Source organism: Pteronotus mesoamericanus, unplaced genomic scaffold, assembly GCF_021234165.1.
Source record: "Pteronotus mesoamericanus isolate MK-2021 breed Mesoamerican mustached bat unplaced genomic scaffold, CSHL_Meso_final scaffold_174, whole genome shotgun sequence".
Lineage (NCBI taxonomy): Eukaryota > Metazoa > Chordata > Mammalia > Chiroptera > Mormoopidae > Pteronotus > Pteronotus mesoamericanus.
Window position 1 is genome coordinate 39,180,686 of NW_026555309.1, and position 21,433 is coordinate 39,202,118.

The following is a 21,433-nucleotide window of genomic DNA, read 5'->3' on the forward strand; positions in this document are numbered from 1 at the left end:
TGTCCTTTTTCTTCTGAAGGACAGTACCTTTGACTGGGGGGAAGGTAGGACTGTGTGTGTTGGTGGGTGTTTTAAAGGGATTTTGAGATTTAAGGGTGACATTTAGCCATTAATCAAAATCTGTATAACTTTTGAATAAGTAATTCCTTTCCTTTTCACAAACTCTGCACTGAGAGCCATAATTTCAAGAGTGGTGGGCAAATGAACCTAGAACAGAGAGACTGCTGGGGAAAAAGGGAGAGAGGGCATTGTTCCAGTAATAGTATCTGGCCCTCCCACCCCCAACGGGCCCATGTTTGGTAACAGCAAGAGTATAGTAGAAATGGATGTAAGATGCTGTTAAGGAGGAAGGAACCAGGAGGGTCAAAAGAATCTTTATAATGAAATGACATTGACATATAAATAGAATCCTTGCAAACAGAAAAAGATGTCGGTGTGGACAGTTTGTTTGCATAAGGCAAGTCGCTTGGTCGCTTGATGTTGATGGAATCTAGGGTGTGTGGTGGAGAAAGAGTTAAAAAACATGCTGGGAAGGGCTTTGTGAAAAAGCTTTTTTCCTTTATGATAGAGAGTTTAGATGGTTTCAGTATTGTCTTTATGATCCAAGTACCAAATACCTGAATGCCTCCCTACTCCTACAGGTGATGGTGATCTATCACCATTTTCCATTCATATTGAAATAAACATGCTCAAGTTGTCAAAAAAAATACACTAAAAAACCCAGCAATAATACATCCTCCTTTTAACTTGGCTTGGATTTCTGTTGGGAAGGGTCACAAATTTCCCCGATTTTTTCTCTTGTTCTAAGTTTCTTTCCCAGACACTTGATCAGACTAGTGTCTTGTGACACATGGCTCTTCTCTTCCTAGCTTGAGTCAATCTGAATGCAGAATCTAGTTTCCTTGTTTTGATTCAAGATTTAGATAGCAGAGTTCTTTTTGGTGACACTATGCAGAAGACCATGGAAAATTACTAGTAAGTTCTCAACTTCCCAGGCTTCTATAGCCCCTCATGAGACTTCCCACTGGCTGGAGTCTTAATGAATTTCCTGGCTGCTGTATTAGCCGGGCCCTTGCTCTCTTCATGTACTCTTCCTCTCTCCCATTTCCTGGACTATTCTCTACCTCTGATTCTTAGTTTTCCATTTAATACACAGAATAATTTATTTTTCACCTAAACTCTCGGCTCTGCCAATCTTTAAAGGTATAAAAAAAGTTATTACGATTTTCTTCTAAACAAAAGGCCATCTATCTGGTGTTTTCAACTTTTGACAGCCAAAGAATTGGTGGAAGCTTTGACACTACAATTGTTCCTTTCATAGAATTTAATAATCTGGATGTGTCTGTAAGGATCGGAGCAGTATAAAAATATATCCTCCTATCGATAATGTATTATTTTACCCCATAGGGAAAAAAATGTGGTTATAATTAATTATTTGTTAAGAGAAGTAATGGTTTTTATTTTCACTGTGTTTTTCTTTCTGGAGAGACGGTCTTTTGAGAGGGAAAATACATGGGCCTTTGAGAGAGACAAATCTGATTCCTTACCCTGACCTGCTCTAATGACTTGTCTGACCTCATGTAAAATATTCATCCATTTGAGGGCCCAGTTTTGTCTTCTTTAAAGTAGGAACAGAAATATCTAAGAGAGTGACATCATCAAAATGGCTGTATATAAATTTCTAGTGCTTGTCTTCTCCAAGACATGTAAATTAAAAAACTACCTGCACAGAAAAAAATACCTTCACAAGAGCCAAAAATTCCAGATGAGGGATTATTACAACTAAATGTAGTACAGAAATAAGAAAAGACACATTGAGGAGGGAAGAAAAGATACTCACATTACCCCCTCACCTCTTCCCCAAGCCTGAACAGCTCAGCGTAGAGACACCCTCTGTGTGGGAAAAGGGGAGTAAAGTTAATGCCAGACCTCACTGAACCTCAACTCTGGCTCTACTCCCACAGATGTAGGTGGCTCCCAGTAGTCCCCCATGAACCCAGGACTGCAGCATGCTCCAGTATTAGTCAGTTCACAAGGCCCCAGCTGGCTCCAGCTCCCAGTCAACACCCATGAACCAGACAATCATTCATAAACCAGGATCCTAGGGGGTTCAGTGATAGACCAGTTACTGAGAACCAAGGCTTTTGACCTGTCATGGCCCCAGGCTGTGAGCCTGCCCCAACAGCAGACTGCCCTCACATACCCAAACTTTAGGCTGGCCTCTGAAGCCCAGATTACAGCCTCATCCTGGTGCCAATGTAGCCCCCATGGGAAAATGGGGCAGAAAGCTTATTTTAAAATAATGGCCAAGAACCTCCCAAATATGTGGAGAGATTTTAGACATCCAAGTTTATGAAGCTAGGGTGTTACCACAAAATTTCAACTCAAAATGATCTTTAAGACGCATTATAATAAAAGTCTACAATTAGACAAAGAACAAACTTCAAAAACAACAAGAGATAAAAATCCTCATATATAGGGGAAACCCGCAAGTGTTATCTTCTCAGCAGAAGCATTGCAGGCCAGGAAAGAGTGGGATGATATATTCAAAGAACTAAATTAAAAATAATGCCAACCAAGAATACATTACTTGGTGATGTTGTCTTTCAGCAATGAAAGGGTAACAGACTCCCCAAACAAACAAAAGGTAAAGAAGTTCTTCACCTCATCCTGCCTAACAAAAAATGCTGAAATAAGTTTTTTCAATTTGAAATAATATTAATTAATAAAATGAAAATATAAAATCCATAAAACATACTGGTAAAGGTAAGTATAAAGTCAAATTCAGCATATTTTAATATTTTAATATAATTTTGTGTTGATCAGTTACAGGAAAAAGGTATTAAAAAAACCTGGCCTAAATAGTTAGCTAATGAATACACAATATAAAAAGAGGAAAATTGTGACACAAATTTTATGGAGGGCTGGGAGTAAAAAGATAAGAGTTCTTGTATGCAATCAAACTTAAGTTTTTCTTAGCTTAAAATAGACCATTATACCTAGAAAATATTTTATGTAAGCTTTATGATAATCAAAAAAAAAAGTACTTTAGATACACAAAAGATAAAAAGAAGGGACTGAAAGCATACCACTATGAAAAATCAGCTTCACAAAGACAGCAAAAGAGGAAAACAAGAACAAGGGAACTACAAAACATCCATAAAAACAGTAAGATGGTATTAGAAAGTCCTTACCTGTCAATAACTATATTAAACGTAAATGGACTAAATTCTCTAGTCAAAAGGCATGGTGTGGCTAAAGGGATTAAAAATGAAGTCTCAACTATATGCTGCCTCCAAGACACTCATTTCAGATTTGAGGACACACATAGGCTAAAAGTAAAAGTTATTTGTCCTGTCCTCAATTTTTTCTTCTGTAAAGGAGAGAATATTTTGAAGATTTGATGATATAATACATGTCTAGTATTTGGCATGTATTAGGTGCTAAATAAATGTTCATTACTATTATTATTATTGAAATTAGATACTAGACAAGGAGCAAAGCAAGTTTAGGAGCTCAGCAGGACCAAACTGCACATTAGCTATTATTGTTAATACCTGTGTAGAGTCTAGGTAATCTAGTCTCAAGGCTGGTGTCAAGCACGCTAGGCTGAATGGCTTTGTATATCCCCAAATGTTAAGCAGCTTAAGTACAGTTCTTAAGCTTTTCTAACATCAGATCTTAAAAGCAGTAACGAGGAGTTGTTGGTAAGTGATCAAACCAACATATTTTGAGAAACTCAAGAAGGAAGGCACTTTCATCTTTACTCTGTCTGACTTTCAATCATTTAAAAACTGATACTAATTTCATAGCATATGAGTGTGAGAAAGATCATTTCAATACCAATTGTTAAAAAAAAAAACACAATGGCTTCTGACTGCTACACCATTATAGTTTCTAAATTAATCATTTCTGGTGTGTATATATCTGCATTGGTGGTTACATTGGTTAATAAGTGTATGTTCCCTTACCAGGAGCTCTGTAGCCTTTTGCTCACTTAGTCATTCTGCTCACAAGGATATCACATTTTTGGTTTTAAAAGATCTTGGCCTTAATTCTTATTAGACATCTAGTCAAACAGTTTTTATTTCCTGTGGGTATTTCATTAGTCTTCTCAGGTTCTCCACCAATAACAACTTTAACATTTCAACTAATATTTATTACCATTTACAATGTGATAGGCATTGTATCACAAGTTGAGATGGCCTACATTAAGAAAAATGACAATAAATGTTTGCCTTAACTACTGGGGACATAGCCACTTATGATGCTTTCATGGAGTTTGGAGGTTGAAAGTGTCCTTGGAGTTTATTTGGTTCAGCTGATGGTGGAAAACAATATCCTCCGTCGAGGCACTGTTCCAGCTTTTTTCTTTCTCACCACACTTAAAGAGCTTCCAATGTATGTATGTTCCTCCATTCTATCACCTCCCATTTCATTCTGGCTTTTGCTTCCATCACATCCTGGCAGTTGCTGGCCAAAATACCTTAATGTTTGCCAAATCTCCAGTCCCATGCAGTCTTTGCACTCAGCACCCTTACTTGACTTTGAGCAATGTTGAGCACTAGGCTCTGAAGACAGCCCTCCTTCAATCTGCCCATTGCAGCATCCTCCTATTTTTATCTGCATCTTTGGTCACTTCTTCTCAAAGCCTTTCCATTTATTCTTCCTGAGCCAAAAAGACATAAAAAATGTAGGGTTCCCCATTTCCAACTGTTGTCCCAGTCTAGGTCTTCTCCCTGTGTCATATTTTTATTGTCCATGGCTTAGTTAGCACATCAGACTTTCAGATTCATAGTTCCAAGGTAAATATTTTTTTTTCCAGGCTCTAGGTTTCTACCTCATTAACAAATCTCTGATTAACATTTCTGCCTGGATGTTTCCTACGTAAAGCAACTCCATATATCTCAAATTAACCTCATATTTCTTCCCAGAAAATGTACCTGTTTCTAGTGCTTTCTATCTCAGTAAGGGGCATCTCCAACTTATGGCTGTTACCTCAGTTATCTTGGGCATCTCCCTTACCACAGATAATTACCTAATAATGAAATCTAGGGGTGATACCTTCTAAATAATTGTTGAATACAAGCACTTGTTTACATCTTCATGGTGTATTACTAATTCAAGCTACCAAATCTTTCCCATGGAAGATTTCCAGAATTTCCTAACAGGTCTTTACCTTGCTCTTGTTCTTCTTCCTAATCTTCCAATAAGAGTGACTTTTTAAATGCCTTTCTGAACCTGTAACCCTCCTCATTAAAACCCTTCAAAGTCTTCCTGTTATTCCTAGGATAGAGACCAGCTTTAATATGACTTGGAAGTAGTTACATATGCTTGTTGGTTCCTCTCTAAATCCATAGCCTCATCTCATGTCAGTTTTGTCCTCATTCATTTCCTCTCAGTCATTTGGATCCTCATGCACCCACAGTATGTGAGATTCCTCCCCATCTGATTATGTCACCTGTCATGCCTCCTTTCCAGGTGACTCTTACACAGCTGTCAAGCCTTGGCCTGAATACATTCCTTACTGAGACTTATCCCAACACTCAGGCAAGATTGGGTCTCTCATTTATGTGCTCTCATATCACAATATATTTATTGCCATTGTAAATATATGGGGATGTGTATGATAATACGTTTTATTTTGTTTCTCTGATTGACTGTAAGAGCTATGAAAGTAGGGGGGAGCTATCTGTTTACATCTTCACGGTGTATTACTAATTCAAGCTACCAAACCTATCCCATGGAAGATTTCTATCTTCATCCCTAGCGCCATCTAAAGCTATTTGTTGAATGAATAAATGAATTAGCCATAGAACTTCTGCTTCAATGTTTTAAGCATTTAACAGAAGACTTTGCATTTCCCCCCAATTACTTAGCTTCTGTGCTGCTCATTCATGTGGGGATAAACAGTGTCTCACTGATAGTTTTGTTGTAAAGAGTAAATATATTTCACATCCATTAACACGTGAAATTCTCCAGGAGCAAGTATTCGGAGCATGTCAGGCAAATGAACGGAAGAGGGAAATGGACAAGGGGAAAACTTGCGGCTGGCATTTTGGGATCCCCCACATGCCATTTTCTAAAAAGAAAAATAAGGTTACAAAGAGGGCAACCTCCACATCAAGACTGGAAAAAGAGATGGCAAGAGAATTTAGGGATTAATTTTAACATGTCCCCATTGGAAAAGCAGCACATTTCTTCGTGGTGTGCTCTCAGGAGAAGCATGCCTGCTTCTCGAACCCTCTCTGAGGAGTAGGCTGAGTCAGACTCAGACCTGTTTTCTGATGTCTGGAAACGGAATGGGCTACTGTGTTTGTGAGGTAACCACCCAGGTGCTCAGCACTTCTGCTGACTGTCACAGCATTTATCTCGAGAGCCAACAGCACAACTTCAACACCGCCTTTATTTAATTAATTCACCCAAAATGATTTCCTTTGTAGGGACTGTGGTGAGCACTCATAAAAGAATGCTAAATTGGGCAAACCTCAGCACATCTGGTACTCTTCCTCTCTCCCCCGCAGAAGGGAGGGCCAGGTGCCTTTCTAGGAAATAGAGTTTTCTGAATCGTTCTATTCTTATCTATTATTCAATGGTGGCAATAGCCAAAGTGATTCGAAGAAGGCAGGTAATAAACAGCCACCCACCTACCTACCTGAAACATAACCTGGGAACAATTTTCCCTTCCTTCTACCAATTCTCTCTTCTTTCCCCTCCCTCTCTCTTTAAAATGTATTGGTTTCATACATAGATGAATAACAAACATATCCTCACCACTCTCCACCCTCACTCTGAGTCCCTAAGCAGATTATTCCATTTCCATTTTATTGTGAAGAAAAGTAAGAGCTGAGAAAAGACAGTGCAGGGCTGGTCTTGTGAGATGAAGCTTTTCAGTCAGATGGACTGCTTATGAATCACACTGTGCCCTGTGTGCAGGATGATCTTGGACAAGTTGCTTGAGCTCTTCAGAACTCAGTTCTTCCTTTCTGCAATGAGTATACATGGTAACACTCCTACGGTTGTGAGTCCTTTCCCATCTGATCATGTAAACCACTTAATATAGAATCCGACACATAATAAATGCTTAGCAAATATTACCTATTTACCTTCTAAAGATTTTGATTTTGATAGTTAAACGGTAGTCAGCAAAGGGGTTCAGATTCTTTAAACAATAATTTATTATTCTAGGGTTCTCTTTAACTTTCCCCCACCTGCCATAGTAATAAAACCTTGGGAATAAATTAATGAAACAAATTCTATCACTTATAGGAATTGTTGAAAGAATATGAGGAAAGCCTGGAGTACAGATGGTATTTAGGCCAAGATAAAGCTCACTTCATCAATTTATTCCTAATTCTGATGTTTGATGACTGAGTTTAGTAACATTTATGCAGAAAATATTATTAAACATTTACCACATTTAAGGTCCTGTTTGGGGCTGTGTTTCTTCAACATTCATATGTCGAAGTCCTAATCCATGCACCTTAGAATGTGACCTTCCTTGGAAATAGGGTCACTGCATAAAAATTACTTAAATTGAGGTCATGAGCGTGGGCTCTAATCCAATGTGACTAATATCCTTAGAAAAAGGGGCCATTTAAACAGAGAGACACACATGCTGGCAGAACACCATGGGAGGATGAAAGCAGAGGTCAGGGTGATGCTTCTACATGGTAAGGAGGGCCCAAGACTGCCAGCACCCCACCAGCAGCTAACAGATAAGTATGGGACACGTGCTCCCTCACCGGGTTCCCTCAAAGGAAACTGACCCTACCAACACCTTGAGCTTGGACTTTAAGCCTCCATAATTTATTGAGACAATACATTTCTGTTGTTTAAGCCACTCAGCTTATGAAACTTTGTGACAGCAGCCCTAGCAACCTAACACAGGCCAAATGCATAACATGTCGAAAATATTGCATGTAAGGTAAAGATGCTGAAGTATTTTTCCTGCTTCAAGGAGAGTTAAGCCTAGTGAGTGATACTCACATCCCCCTTCCCCAGGGGAGCAACTCTTACTTTTCTGGGGTTGGCTAGTGGCAGATTTTCATTCCCCAATTCTAGTTTCCACAATATACTTTTTGAACCTTTAAGGCAGCCCTGACTTGTAAGGTGTATATTTCTCCTTTAGAATAGGAGATGTATTAATGAATTTATCTGTATGCATTATACTTGGAGCAAAGGATAACCAGAAAGACAGGAAGAAAAGGCAAGCAGAATAAAAATGCAGATGAGAAAGGGCTCCTTAACTTCCAAAGAGAGAGTCCCCAGACCTCTTCCCAGGAGTCTCTGGTGTGGAATGTCACTCCCAATTTCCCCATCTCTTAAGTGCTCTGGGTTTAAGAAAATGGCTTCTAATTTATACTAAAGTCTATGTTCCTGCAACTACTGGAATTTTTGTCTTATATCTCCTCCCCAGAATTAGACACAATAATGTATAAACTCCTTTCTCTTAGTCCCTCAGGTCATTGAAGATTGATAATAAGTGACCCAAAGATTTCTTTTGGGAGATTAAATCAAGCTCCAGATTGCGGTGGCTTCTGGATCAGTTCATAGTCACTGAGGGTCCAATACATGCAAAGCCCTGTCATATACACTCATGCCATCTTCACAAGACAACTACAACACAGGTGCTCTTTCCACTGGCGAGTAAGGAGCCTATAGAGTAAGCCAGCTAAGGTGAAGTGATTAGTCTGAGGGCACACAGCTGAAAAGAGGTAAACATGGGGTTCATACACTAGCCTATTTGACACTAACCCAGGCTCTGGTTCCACATAACCAGAAGTAAAATTTTTTCAAAGATGAGTCTGATTTCCTCTCTGTCTCTGACCGGCGCTCTTGTGTTAGCAAGGGGACTGAGGCTCGTGACTACGTTAATAACAACTGGGGCCTTAGCCTACCCAAACAAGGCCTATTCAACAAGAGCAGGCACCAGCTGGCATGTGCTGTTGGATGCCAATAGATCTGATAGTGCCAGGCAAAATAGCCTTGACTGGCAGCTGTTCCCTTGTCCAGCTGTCCAACAGATGGGAGGTAAGCAGCAAAGTGGCCTAGCTGGCACCAAATATACCTGTTTTTTTCATCCTATTTGAATGTCAGGGCAATGAAACTGGTGAGCGACGTTGTCTCTAGAACAGCAACAGGCCTTCACCACTATCCAAAATCCCCCCAGTTCTGTAGGAGGAAAAAGACTGGTTTCAAGGTGAGGTGTCTGGGTTTCACCCGAGGCCTGTCATTCATGAGCTATGTAAACTGGGGCGATTCATTTAGATTCTAAGGGCTCAGCTTTCTTTTTTATAAAAACCTTTCACGCTTTTGTTTGATGATCAAATTGGAGGGTGTGTTTGAAAGTTATTTAAAATGTAAAAAGTACAATAAGCATAAACACAGAAGAAGCTTCAGTCCTTTAAGGATAAGAACAATTATCTGGGAAATGGGAGGAAAAACAGAGCATTTGGGTAAAATTATAAAAGAAGACCAAGAAGGATGCCCCCCGCCCCCAACACACACACATAATTTAACAGAGCAGGTCAGAGGATTCATTGTCCTCTAGAGATCTGAACAACTCATCTACATTAAACAGAAGAGCACTGAGATTCTATGAAGTTGATTTCTCATTTGTTTTACTGATACTTTAAGAAACTACAAAACTTCTCATTTGGACTGTAGATTTTTTCCCCCCATTTTCCATTCTGACTAAACTGTAAGGTTAAAGTCCTTCTTTATAAACTTCTCTTGGGTGGTTGTGGTGCCATCATTAAGGAATAGATAAGAAGCAAATATATTACAGTTCAGCAACTGTTTTTCATGGAACTGTGAGTTATTTCTGAATGATTGTAGGGAATCATCTTGACTCACTAGTATTGGAAATTGTGATGCCAATTAAGTGTCTATGCTATAAGCATAAGAAGTTAGAGTTTAGAGGGACCCACAAAATTATATAAACCAAAACTCTCATTAAAAAGAGAAGAAACTAATAGGTTGGAAAAAGAGAACAGGTATTAATGGGGCATTGTAGAATTTTCTTGCTTCCTACAACTAAATGTGATTTGTTCATCTTTTAATTTTCCATTGGCATTGTCCATTTCCCTTTTATAGTTTTGTGTGTGTGTGTGTGTGTGTGTGTGTGTGTGTGTGTGTGTGTGTACGCACCTCTATTTCAGCACAGGAGAAAATCTTTATATTTAAAGACTGCTTAATAGCACCTCAAGACAATTTTGGTGCTATTAAGATTGAGACTAGGAACTTCTCATCAAGCCCTTGGAGTCAGCATAGGCTAGTCTACCATGGACCAGTGTGAGACATAGAGCAGTCGGCTGTTTCACAGGACAGGATTCTCTCTTGTGATACTTATTCTCATGTATGTTGCAGTCTCTTCCTTTACATCGAAAGTCTCTTGCAGGTAGCCGCAGGTTTTGCTCAGCATTGCCAGATTTAATTCTCACATCAGTTCTATTAATATAATAATGACAGACCCCATAATGCAACATTTAACTAGAAGTATCATTTTTTTCTTACAAAAAGTCAAGGATATGGAAACAAACCCTCTCACTTTGGAGACACACAATTTTGGAGGGATTATTTGGGGGAGATAATTTACAATTTACCCTCTTCATTTGAGAAGCGTCATCACCGTCTGAAGTTTATGCATTGCACAGATTTGGGAGATAATGGACAAAGAAATAGTCAAAGTAGAGGATATTTAACAGCTGAATATGTTGTCAAAGTGGAAAATTTATATAGTTAAGACTGCATTTTGTGTAATGCAAAATGAGACAAGAATTTCTTGTTTTGCATTGACTGATTTAGTTTGTTTAGAATTAACTGGTCTGAAATAAACCATTTTGAAGAATACAATGTCAAGTTTCTCAACGGACGATTAAACAAGACCAAAAATGTAAATGAAAGAATGGGAGAGAGAAAGGGAAGGGGCAAGGGAGAAGGAAGGGGAGAGCAAGAGAGAACAGTGTCAATGTTTGGTGCATAGTTTGCAAAGATGGTCTCAATAAATTTTTACGGCCCATTCCTGATACTTCCCATTGCAATGTGACTTTGCTATTTCTTCCATCGAATTGTGGTGTTAGCTGTGCATCCTCTGGAATCTGGACTGGCCCTATAACTTGCTTTTGCCAGCTGAATGTGTCAGCTGAAAACATCAGTCCTCAGTTTTAAGAGGTTTGCCATTTTAATTCTTGTTTTTCTGGAATGCTTTTACCATCATCATGTAGAGAAGCTGTGTCTAGCAGTTTGGAAGAAAAGATGCTACGTGGACTGGAGACAAATCATCCCCGCCCCTGGACCAATTAGTCAACAGACAGCATCACTTGCAGGAAATGTGAGCAAGGAGTTTGGACCACTCAGACTCTGTTGGGCTATCAAGCACATGAATGAACTCAGGTGAGACCAGCAGGAAAAATGTCCAGTGGAGACCGGCCCAAGTTGTTGAATCAAAGAACCAGGTAGATATTCAATAAACAGTAGCTGTTTTATGTGCAGAACCAACATTACTGACTTTCAAGACAGAGCTCAGCAGATTTTTAATCTATTCTAAATGTATTTGAGCCATTGACATGCTGGCATTAATTGTTCACCACCTCAAGACAATTTTAATAATAAAACATTTACATTAGACTATATTATTTAAGTATCAACTTTCATAAAGATACTGCCTAGGTTTCATAATACACATCAATTAATGCATAAGGCCCATCTACATTCCTGCCAGACAGGTGTCTACTTATGTTTTCCATTTGGTTGCTAATCTCAAATTATGATGTCTTCCCTAGAAGGAAATCAGGCATAAGCAGAAATGACCAGGTCAAAGAGGGTAATATTCTCTTTTCCCAGGGATTATCCCTACTGCTTGTTTACACCTCTCTCTTCTCTATTCCTGAGTTCACAGACTTCCTGCCAAGGAGTCTGGGAATGGTCAATGTGTCTAGAGTCCTGGTATTTCATCATCATACTCCCACCCATTGGGCTTTTTCTAGGTCTGTCTGCTCTAATTATTCTGCTCACATCTGATGAAATACCATCCCTCTCCCTCTTAGTCATGGCGAGGAGTGCAGTGCTGCTCTACCAAGATGAATGCATTTCTCCTACAAAAATTTGATGATGCTTCTTTGTGTGGGGACAAGAGTAGAGTCCAGAGGCAGAAATCTGTTTTATTGCATGTACTATTTAGGTATAAGGGAAGCAAGCAGAGCTTCCCCATCTCCTCTCTTAGGGTCAACACTAAATTCTGAAAATTGGAACCTAACCAAGCCAACATGAGTTTGAGGGAGCACAAACCCTGGGAAAAGAAGGATGCAATCTGTCAGTGAAACTGGTGGCATGAAACATATGAAGCTTTTGTGGCTTCATGACTTGATCACTAAGGAGTGGTTTTAACATCAAAAGGTGACTTGTATTTGGCAAAATGCCCTTACCACAAGAGTTAGTGACAACTGAAAAGCTCAGAAACCATTGTAAATTTTCCCAGTGTGATAACTTCCAGGAAAGGAAAAGATACTTTACTACCAAGGATACTTAATTTATTTAACACTTATTTGAAAAGCCGCTAAATACTAGAGTTACATATATGACTATCACTGTGTAATTTCTTCTTCAAGTAATATTTAAACAGTGGAGGCATGGACATGTAAGCCAGCAACTTAAAAAGAATAATTCAGCTATTGTTCTTCTTATAGATCTAATAACAAATAAATATAGAAAAAATAATAGAGGAACAGGTGAAGTAGTACTTAATCCTGTTGGGGATAATCTTTAAATAAGTGGGGCATTAGTATTTACAGGAGAATTATCTTTTGGCAAAGGATAATTTCAAGTATATGGCAAGTAATAAATATTCTCTATTATTATTATTATCATCATCAGAGGAAGTGGATCTATGATAAGTTTTGAAGGGTGAACTAAGACCAAGGAGGGAAAAAAGGAATTCCAGGCAAGAAATACATTCCATTATTCCATCACAAAATAAGAAACAATTCATAATTGCTGGGGGACAAAATGTGAGTGAGATAATCCTGGATGGGTAGTCAGGGAACATCTTAAAGGATCTTGAGCATTAGTCTAAGAAATTGATATCCTACTGAGTATGCGAAATCGCTAATGGGTTTTGATTACTTTAAGGGCATGACCAGCTTGCATTTTAGCATTGTTACTTGGATAGTGGAAACAAAGTGTGGAAGAGAGGCAAGAAGCAGAGAAAGTGCAGTGATATCTAGCAAAGTGAAAATAACCAAGAACCTAACAATTTTATTTTTAGGTTTATACTCTGGGGAAAACCATGCATAGTACAGCATTTGTTTATTTGTTGCAACTTTTTTTTAACTTTAAAAAAATTCCTTGACTTTAGAGATAGAGGAAGGGAGAAAGAGAAACATCAATTTGTTGTCCCATTTAGTAATGCATTCATTGGTTGATTCTTGTATGTGCCCTGACCAGGGATTGAACCTGCAACCTTGGTGTATTAGAATACTGCTGTAACCAATTCAGCTGTCGGGCCAGGGCTGTGACATTGTTTATAACAGCAAAAATGTTAGGCCCAACCTAAATATCTACCCGTAGTAGTAAGTACATGAATGGTATAGTCTAGTAAAAGAATTATTAGAACATTATGCACTAAAATAAATCAGTTAAATCTACTTTTAACAAGAGTTAACTACATGAATTAAACACAACAACAGATTGTATGATCTGATACCTTTACAAATACTTAGAAATAATATATATATGGACACATATACACATCTATAGACAAGGACTTGAAGAAAAGTCACCTAATTCCTGACAGTTATGTCATGGGAAGGAAGAAGAAACATGAGATTGGAGAGGAAAATAAAGGTGATTTCAAATTTGTCTTAGATGTGCTGTTTTATAAGTAAAATGTTAATGCAAATATGACAATATACTAGCACTTGTGATTTTTAGTGTGTGAGGGCATGAATTTTATTTTTTAATAGCTTTTGCACTTATAGCATTTTTTAAAATAAAATGTGTATTTGATTTTGTTTAGTGTGTGTGCAGGTACACACAAGGTTGGAGATGTCAAACTGTTACTGAGGAAGTCTGAGTATATTGAGGCTCACCCTCTATCGACTCCCAAAGGTGGTAAATGGCTGAGAGTAAGAACAATAACTTTAACTCAGGCCCAAGAACAGTGTTGGGGGAGAGGTGCACACACTGGCTGCCAAGTGTTTGAAATAACACTGAGGCTCCTCATTGTGTTCAAATAGGAAATCAGTGAAGACCAAGTATTGCTATTAGTTCAGGAGATGGAGGAGAGTTTCCAAGGCAGGTTAATGGCTGGGAGGTGGCATGGGGCGGGTACAAGAACCCAAAGATCTGGAGCAGGAGTGAGTCAGGCCTGTGGTTTCGGGGAAATGGAACAGCACCTTTGTCACTCTGGGCAAACAATTTTGCTTCACCTCCTACCTTCTGTCACAAAATGGCCTTAACACTCTGTTTTTGAGAAAGGGATGGAAAATGAGACCTTCATAGTCATTTTTTTGTTGTTATTAAAAACACAGTGAAAGACCCTAAGAAGTGAAAAACCATGATAAACAAGATTAGTTTCAAACACCAATATCCATGTAGGTAATTTGAATTTTCAATTCAAGTCAGCAAACAGCAAACATATTTTTCCTTTTCCAGTGTATTTTACATGTTATTCTTGGTATTCAGAAGGTACAAAATAAAAGGAAACACAATCTTTGTATTCAAAAGAGCTTAGAGTTCAACTATTGTACAGGAAGTATACATATAGAGCTATATGATTAGCGCAAACCATGCCATAAGACTCCAAAGAGAAAGTTACACAAGCATTACAAAATAAGCTAAAAGAATGCATGGGATTTATATTTTTGCTGGGGCTTGGAAAGGTGGCAAAGTTTCAACAAGAAGAGATCAGAGGAAAGTATATTTGGATAGAGGAAACAGCGTTGAGAAAACCCAAAGGGAAGGGAAATGAACTGTTAGAAAGTATACAAATGGTGCAATTCAGTTACATAATAAGGTTTCAATTGGAAAGTTAGGGAGGGCAGTAATGGAAAATATGAAAGTAGAACCCATATTGTGTTGGGCACTGAATGTCGAGGTCATAGGCTGTACACAACAGGCAATAGAAAGAGGTTTAGAAGAGGCTACTTGAATGTGGTATGTTTGGAGCACTCCTTTAGTACCCTAGATCCTCTAGAAGCCCCGCATGCAGCTTCCTCTTGTATGCTATTAGGAATCTCTACTATGAGAACAAGACCAAGGTAGCCTGCTGATTGATGAGCGACATAGGCTCAGTCACCTCTTTTGCTCTAGGTGACAGGCTGCAAACTAGCAGACATATAGGTAAGGCCATCCTAGATCACAAGAAGACCCACAAACATTTGATAAAGTTCAACAGAGGGTGATCAAGGTCAATCCATGCAAAAAGAACAATCCTACTAAACCCTCAGAATCATGAGATAAGTAAATGGCTTTTGTTTCAAGCTACGAAGTGTTGGTGCGTTTAGCTATGTAGCAACATGAATCTGCCTCAGCATAGTAAGTTCTTACTCATCCAGGAGCAAATTAAATTTAAAGCATGTTTTAGCATTAAGAGTCACGAGTTATGTTTAATAATGACTGTTAGTGGTCTCACCTATGAGAGAGCTATATCAATGATAGACACATTTCCTGACTCTTTATCAAGTATTATTTTTGTATTCTAAAGCTGCTTTATTTAAGTCATTGGGAACTGAAACCTACAGTTTTATTCTCTTCCTTTCAAATGATTTAATTCTCAGCTGTGGCCCACAAGCAAGTCATGCTCTCCAGCCAATAGTGATAGGATGGATGAGGCCAAGATTACAGTTATTCTTCCATTCTGGTCCTCACATTTTATATTTATAAATTTAAAAAAATGCTTTCTCCCTTGATTGCTTATAAGACTAGCAAAGTTCATTATCAAAGCTGAAATTTGATAGTAAGACAAAGACTTACTAAGGTCAATATTGTCCTCAATTAACCTAGAAGAGAGATTAAAAGTACAGGTGGGTTCTAGTATTAAGCTACTTGGGCCAGGGCCCTCGTTCCGCCAGTTCCTACATGTGTGGTGGTAGGAAATGTACTTATCACTATGGTACCCAGTTTCCTTACCTATAAATTGGAAAAGGTAATCGTGTTTAACTCATAGATATGTGTGAGAGTTAAATGAGATAATACGGGGAAAGGGCTTAGAACAGCGTCTGACATACAAGAAGCCCTCAGTCAATGTTACAATTCTTAGTGTAGCTTAGTATGTTGAAATTAATACTGTTTGGGGGTCAGACGTCATTATAATCACCACCCATGTACATCTACATATTTTCATCTACAAAATTGTCAATGCAAAAATTTATTCCAGCTCTAAACATTTATAATTCTTTGCTTTTATTTTATTTAGGTGCCTCCAACTTTTCCCAAAAGTACCTATCACAGAACTTAGAGATATTAAAAAACATCAATCTAATAGATGGGAAGGTAGTTTAGTGGGGACATAGTCATCTGCACTTTAAAGATGTTTTTTAAAATGTATGAACTCAGTAATGTTTTTTCAGGATAAAAAATATAAAAACTTGAAACCAGCCTAGACTTTGCATTTCTCATTATGAGAAAAAAAATTTCCTGCAGTTGAACTATATGACATTTAATGACACATGGTGAAAATTTTAGGGTTAGACCCATACTCCTCGCAGTGACTCATAATGTGTTTTCTAGAGGAAAAACTGTCCTATAAACCACGATAGGCCTTTCTCAGAAAATGAAAGAGCAGAGGCCTGAGGCTGCTATGCATCTGTGAAAGCCTGATCAAGAAGAATGGTTTGCAAGCTGTAGTCCCATCTTGAGCCCCGGTACATTCACTCACTTTACCTTAATGGCGTTTTAATTAGGGGAACAATGGGCACCTGCCATATAAAGAGGTATGCAGGAAGATTTTTGGCAACCACCCAAGTACACACATATATAATCAAAACAGTTTAGCTTATTGTAATTACTTCTGATCTTTATTGGGTTTTGAACTAGAATTTGGCAAATACAGTTGAAAGTCTCAGTAACCTTTCCCCAGTTTTCATAATCCTGCTCAGCTCTGGAACAAGTGTTATCATGGAGTCAGTGTCTCTCCACCCATGTGGGGTAGAATACTTTACTCCATCAGTGAAAATAAAAAGGAAATGATTCCATTTTAAATATTTGCATAGGTTGTTTTTTGATGAAGAAATCAAAGTTTAAATTGAAGTTTATGTTTTTGAGACATATATGTTGCTGTATATATCAGACTGAACCATAAAAGATTGCTAACAATCACATAATTTTGACTTATAAAAACAGCAGTCCTATATGAGTAAACATAGCACATCAGTTTCACATAGTTCAGTTGCTGTATTATATTTCACAACTTCTAAAATACATCTGCCCATTGTTACACATTCAACTCTGTTCTATTTTTTTATGATTATAAACTGTACTACAATTAATTTGTACAAATTCATGTCAGGAACTGTAAACAGTCTGGGATTTTACCCTATTTGTAAGATAAGTTGGTCCGCCATAGTTTTCATGCATTCTAGCAGAACATGTATCAGAAGCAAAGAACTATATTACAGCACAAAAAACAGCATGAGAATTAGCATATTTGCACCAATTCCTTTTGCTTCCAAATTTTCATGAGAACAAGCTTTAGGGGGCCCAGATGAAAACTGTGCACAGTGATTTGCATCATAGTTGAGGAATCCCAAGTGTAGGGAATCTGAACTTCTTATAATGCAATATAATCAAACATGCCTGATCTGTGTTCCGAAGGGGGACCTTACTTTCATCGTAATGGACAGAAAACGAGTCTGCCCTTTGCAGACACTATCACTTTCTTTCAAGTCTGTTCACTTTACAAACATCTTTGAAAAGATAAACTAGTCCAAAGGATAATTAGTGCCTTTGCATACAAGCTGTGCAGAAACCTGAGAGACCTATGAATAATGGTCTCTCAATAATTTTCTGGACCATATATGGGAATTACACTGAAACAGACATCTAAACATAGGAGGACTAGGTAGATTGGATTTCTGCGTCAACATTGTTGTTTCAAATGTTGATAAATTATTCTCCAAGTTGGTTATCCCAATTTGTACTTTCATTATCAGTATAAAATCTTTGCCTTTTTCATGGAATTTTATTCTTTCCAAACTGATGGTGAATATTCATTTTTTGAATGTTCATTTACCCAGCATGTCTCAATACAGTTTGTTGACAATTCCATTCTTTTCCACTGATTGGTAAGGGAAGGTGCCTGTCTCATACACTAAGTCTTGGAATCCACCAATGTAACCCAAGCCCAATCCTTGCAATCTTTTTCTTCAAAACTACTGTGGTAACTTTTAAGAATTTATCATTTCATATGCATTTTAGGTTAAGCATTCTTACACTACATAATGTGTTTTTTTTAAGACTTTATTTATTTTTAGAGAGAGGGGATGGGAGTGAGAAAGAAAGGGAAAGAAACATCAAAGTGTGGTTGCTTCTCATGCACCCCCATCTGGGGACCTGGCCCGCAACCCAGGCACGTGCCCTGACTGGGAATCAAACTGTTGAAGGCCAGCACTCAATCCACTGAGCCACACCGTCCAGGGCCATAATATGTGTTTTGTTTTGTTTTTATGATGCTTTTTTAAAACATTTTTTGCTTGATCTTTATTTTTTTATTTTTAAACGATGTTTATTCTATTACAGTTGTCTCAGTTTTTCCCCCTTTGCCCTCCTCCACCCATCCCACCCCTACCCCCTAATCTTCCACAGTCAATTCTCACTCTGTTGTCCAAGTCCATGGATCATTCATACATGTTCTTTGTTTAGTCTCTTCTTCTTTCAACCATTGTCCTCCTTCCCCATACACTCTGGTCACTTTCCGTCTGTTCTATGATTCCGTGCCTGTGGTTTATTTTGTTAGTTTATTTTGTTGACTAGATTGCACTTATAGGTGAGATCATATGGTATTTGTCTTTCACCGACTGGGTTATTTCACTTAGCATAATATTCTCCAGTTCCATCCATGATACCGCAAAAGATAGGGCTTCTTTCTCTCTCTCTCCCTTTCTCTCCCTTTCTCTCCCTTTCTTTCCCTTCCATTCCCTTCCCTTCTCTTTCTTTCTTTCTTCCTTTCTACCTTTCTACCTTTCTTTCTTTCTTTTCTTTTCTTTCTTCCTTTCTACCTTTCTACCTTTCTTTCTTTCTTTCTAAATGTAGATTGGTTTTATTTATTTTTTAAATGTCAAAATCCACTACAAAATATAAAGAAATTGAAATCCATTATGAAATCTCAGCAATTAAAACAACATGAGGCCAGCACAGAAATAATCAAGTAGATCAATGAAATAAAATAAGCATTCTAGAAACAAATGTAGATATCTGTCTAGCAATGTAATAATTATTAAATTGATATTTCAAATCAATGGAAAAAATTAGGCTAATTCAAAAAATAAGGTACATGGACCACTATGTTGAAATAAAACAAATATAGAGCCCTATTTCACACATTATACAAAAATTATTCAGGTGAGGTAAAAATCAATATGTAAAATGTAAGGAGTTTTAGGAGAAAATTCAAAATAATATTTTTCTTACCCTGAAGTAACATATTCAAACCAGAAGCTATAAAGCAAAATATTGACAATATGACCATATTAAACATTTAAGACTTTACAGTAATATACATATAAAAAAAGTTAAAGGACAAGTAATAGAATAGGAAAGTATTTGCAACAAATCTAAAAAAGGGTTAATAGTTTTTTTTTTGTTTTATTTTAGTGCAAAAATTCTACATTTAGTAAAAAAATGGTTAAATATCAAAAAATCACTTAAAGCTTTTTAAAAATAATAGAAATATGCAAGAAATGTACAAAAACAGGTTTAGTTTCAGCAAATAATAAAGTAACAATTAAAATAACACGTCATTGTCACAGATTATTAAGTATTAAAAATCTTGGTAATATCAAGTATTGGTGACTGAAAGGAACTGCGTATTCATAGACCGTTTTTCTTCATCTTCTTAAAGCAGTCCCTTTAGCATATTTTGCAATGCTGGTGTGGTGGAAGAGTATCCTTTTAGCCTTCTTTTGTCTGGGAAAACCCTCATTTAAGCTTCCATTTTAATTGAGAGCCTTGCTGGATACAGCAGTCTGGGTTGAAGGCCTTTGCTTTTTGTGACTTGGAATATTTCTTGCCATTCCCTTCTGGCTTGTAGTGTTTCTGTTGAGAAGTCAGCTGCTAGCCATATTGGAGCTCCCTTATATGTTACTACCTCTTTTTTTCTTGCTGCCTTTAGGATTCCTGTCTTTGTTTGATATTTGCCATTTTAATGATCATGTGTCTTGGAGTGGGCCTCATTGGGCTCCTCTTGAATGGGACCCTCTGTGCTTCCTGGACTTGTGTGAATTTTTCTCTCCTCAAATTAGGGAAGTTTTCCATCATCACTTTTTCAAACAGGTTCTCTATCCCTTCCTCCTCTTCTTCTCCTTCTGGTATCCTTATTATATGGATATTATTACCTTTCAGGTTGTCCTGCATTTCCCTTATGCCTCGTCATTCTTTTCGAGTCTTTTTTCATTTTCTTGCTCTTTATGGGAGCTTTTTCCTATGTTCTCCTCCAAGTCGCTGATTCAATCCTCTGTATCATCCAGGCTGCTTTTGAGCCCTTCTACTGTGTTCTTCAATTCAGAAGTTGTATTCTTCATTTCCTCTTGTCTCTTGTTGATAGTTTCTGTGTCCTTTTTCATGCTGATATAGTTTTCAGTAAGTTTCTCATAGTTTCCCTATAGTTTTTGTAATTTTCTCTGAGCTGATTGAGCTCATTGAGATTCCTTAGTACTGTTGTTTTGAACTCAGTATCTGATCGTTTACTTGCCTCTACTTCATTTAGTTCTCTTTCTGGGGTTTCCTCCTTTCCCTTTGACTCAGGGGTGATTCTTTGTCTTCCCATTATTTGTGAGACTCTTCTCTTTTGCTTCTGCTTCTTTAACTTATCTGCCTTGATTCCCTGACTTTGTGGTGTGACCTTTGATGGTAGGAGGCTGCTGTTTTTCCTTTCATGATCTGCCTCTGATGATGTCAGATGTTGACCCCGTCTGACATTAGGCAGTCTGTTCGAGACTTCCAGGAACCTATAGTGTGTGACTGTCTCCTTCAACTGTTAATCTAGTCACTCTGCACTCAGCAGGCCAGCTAGAGACACCACAGGGCGGGGGCAAGGCCCTCCTGGGGGCGGGGCTATTATTTCCTCTCACGCTGTTGCCGCTCAGGGGAGTGGTCTGCCTGAGCAAGATGGCTGCTGCCATATGGAGGATGAGTCAGCACCAGGATTCCACCAGCTACTCTCAGTTCTCTCCCTAAAGCCTCTGCCTCCAGTCTCTCCTCAGGTATCTCTAGCCCA